This window comes from Curcuma longa, chromosome 3, assembly GCF_044706935.1.
Source record: "Curcuma longa cultivar G26 ecotype Majalengka, Jawa Barat chromosome 3, ITB_CL_G26_1.1, whole genome shotgun sequence".
Taxonomy (NCBI): domain Eukaryota; kingdom Viridiplantae; phylum Streptophyta; class Magnoliopsida; order Zingiberales; family Zingiberaceae; genus Curcuma; species Curcuma longa.
The window spans coordinates 17,081,909-17,085,547 of NC_133863.1; positions in this window are offsets into that span (position 1 = coordinate 17,081,909).

Sequence of the window (3,639 nt, forward strand, 5' to 3'; positions counted from 1 at the left end):
CTCACGCGCGAACCTAGAGGGTATTATATTTGAGAGGTGTACTAAGACAATTGCCTTATGGTTGTATTACTTATTGAATAAATAGAAATTTACTATTTGAGTGCACATCCATCATGTGTTTGATTAGATTTTAAACTTATTTATTGGATGTTCACAATATGATTCATAACATGAGAGAATTTGTGATTAGATCATAACTAGTGAGCATATCTACATGTGCAATTATGAATGTATTGAAATTATCCCTAGTCGATGAATTGATGAATACAGAATGTCATCGATTCTGTTAAGACTAGCACATTTTAAACTTCTTGGTTTACCAAGTAGCTGTTCTTGCTGGTTAGAGACATTGGATGTTGAGAGTTAAACGTGGATGCTAGTTAAAGGTAACTAGTTCATTGGAGTGACCTGCCATGAGACTTCATATAGTTTTATGTATATAGAAATATGTCAATGAAGATCTCAGTGCAACTTAAGTGTGAGTTTCCTTTGACTTGCAGTATTCAAGTCATCTTGGCCATGAAGATTTATACTTTGACATCTTAAGCAAATATCTTCAAGGAGGTGTGGACCCGAGATGATTGGGTATAAGTCAAAGTACCCGAAGGTGTTTGGATAACCCATAGAGGATTCATCGCTCTTTGTAAAAAGATATATATATCATGCAACTGCTTGTTAGGATTGTTACTAAAAGTCTTTAGCCAAAGCATTGCATGTTAAGAATATAATACTCTTAGATACATGTATAAGTAACTTGAATCCATAGGACAAGAAAGCAAGTTTGGGCTAGGTGTGACATAGTCAGCCTAGTGGGGACTGACACATATAGACCATGCCCTGAACTAAATGGGTATAAGACGGTGAAAGGAACCATGCACGTTTCATTGTAGCTACTGAAGGGTTTAGAAATAGTTCTGAAATTGATCGTTGATTTATCGATCAATTGGGGATCATGATATACTACTAGGTGTCACTCATGATCGTTCTGTAATTAATGGTTAATTATGGACGATCAACATAGTCGAAAAACTATTGAGTCATACACACTATAAATTTTTCCGAAGGACTTAAAATGAGTTTAAGAATTAGATTCTCAGATCGAGAGAAAGAAAGTCTGGTTAGGCCAGACAAAGGACAAAAATGATGGATTTCATCTTATGAAGATGAAATGAGCCAAATTAATTTGGTTATGATGGAAGAAATGTTGACAGATCGGAAGTAATGATGGACTTTGTCTTATAAAGACGAAATAAACAAAACTAGTTTGGTTCAGATTGGAGGTGTTTTGGTTACTGAATCAAATGATTTGGTTTTGTACTAAATCGAAACAACTTGTTTTGACTTTGAACCAAACTTAAGTTAATCGACATAAGGATTGTGGGTATTGAGTTAACAAATGGAGTTTTGGATTGTATCCAAACCCAATAAGATATTGTATAAGATACAATATTGAAAATGAATGAGCGATTGACATTAAAACAGTTAGGATTGATTACAACCATTCAAACCTTACCGCTATTAAATCTGATTTGTTACAGTGTCCAATATGGTTTGCTACAGTAACCGATCTGGTTCGCTTCAGTAAACCCTAAGTTAAACCCAGTTCAACTCCTTCCCTTGTTTTTTTTGGTTTCTTCATTCGGTCGCCGCACGCACACGGGATGGGATTGCGATTTCTTCTCACGATCCTGCACCCACCAATGAGGAAATCGTGTGGGTCACGATATAAGGCCACCTTGGGCCCCGAGGGAGAAGCATGAGGAACCCTAGCGCCACTAGCCACCCGCTTTCGCCATCGCAATTAGATTCCTTCATTAATTAAACACTTTACCTTATTTAATTAACCCCGTTAATTGGTTAATAATCAGCTGTCTTCGTCTTCTTCCCCGCGTGGACAGGCAGAATCTGATCGGCGTCGACTTCCTTCTTCGGCGAAGGAAAGCGGCGACAGTGGCGTCGGCAGAGGAGAATAGAGAAGGGATACTAGGGTTTCTGTTGGCTTCTCCCTCCTTTAGCGTGATCAGAAGCTCTAACCGGCGGAGCAGGCGGCGGCGTCAGGATCCCGCAGCAAGGCAGCGACTGTGGGAGGAGGCGTCGGCAGGATGCTCGTTTCCTCACGCGGCGGACGGCGCGAGAAGGGAGGCGGCGGCTGCTTCGGCTTCGTCTTCCGCGCGGACCGTCCAGAACAGGGGCGGCACTGCAGACGACGGAGCAGGGGCGGCTGGCAGCGAAGGGCGCGGCGGAGGATTGCGGTCTGCCGGGGACGCTAAGGGTTCGGCCCTCCCTTTAAAGCCTCCTATCCGTTCCGCTTCTTCCGCCGGCAGAATCGGGCGCGGCGGCGGGCCGAGCGCAGTCACGCGGACGAGGTCGCGTGGGCTGGGTCTCGCAGCGCAGGAGAGAACGAGCGGTAGTTATAATGAGGAGTGCACAGTAATCCCTATTAAATCTAAATTTACCGGCTAAATTCAATTATAACGATTGAACCGAACCGGGTTCAATTTTGGTTTACTTGGTTTACTAACCAAACGACCTCTGATTTGGTCAAACTTGGTCTCGTTGGATTCGTCTTTGCAAGGCGAATCTTTTCACCTATTTTATTTTATTTTACCAAATTCCCTTCTATCCCTTAACTAAAGAACCTTTTAAAATAATTATAATCTAAGTAAAAATCCTAAAAATATGAGAAAATCGGGGTGTTACACTAGCCTTGGAGCGATGGACCAGTTCGTTTGATGGTTGGATGCTATGGAGGACTGGCTCCTGGAGGAGGCCACGGATTGAGGATTGCTGATGAGGATCATTGTTGTAGCTGAGCTGCAACTGCACTTGTTGGCGGTGACAAATTTTGGGGAGGCTACACGAGCGGAGGTGATGATGTGGACGTCACGTGAGCGGTTCGTCTTCATGGCTGTGTGACTTGCTAATGATACGTGCACATGGATGTTTACTGGCACTGGTGGATCTGGACGATGCTGGAGGATGATGGCGGTAGAGTAGGCAAGATCCGATTGACGGCTGTAGGGTTACCCTCACGCTTCAGGAGGACAGCATGACTACCTGTAGAGGACATGTGATGGTGACTTGTTTTGTACACATGATGTAGTGAGTGACATTGAGATGGATAGCTATAATGATGGATATGGTACTCATGAGAGTACATTACAACATACCTTTGGCGATTGTTCAGATTTGATATTTCGTCAGACATGATATGAGCCAACATCATTGGAGCTCCTGTAGTATTGTGTATTTTCTTTGATGATATATATATTTATCTTCATCAAATAATAATAATAATAATTTGTTCCCACCAGAATTTCTTTTGATGCATGCCCTTCATGTCTTTTGAGAGATCAATTTAAAAGAACAGATCTAACCTTTATGTAGATGCTAAATCACCAAGAGTTGTTCAAGTATTATATACTATTATCCTTGGTAGTCAAAGATTGCATCTTAGCTTACAATCCTATAGGTTACAAGCATATATGGCATTCTAACATATGCTTCATTGAGTGTAGCAATTTTGGGGTGTTCCACGTTAAAGCCATTATAAGTTAATTACCCAAAATTGTTTCAACATTAAACTAATTTTCATGTTAATTTTGAATATTCCATGGTTTTCACTGGACTTTAGGGAGT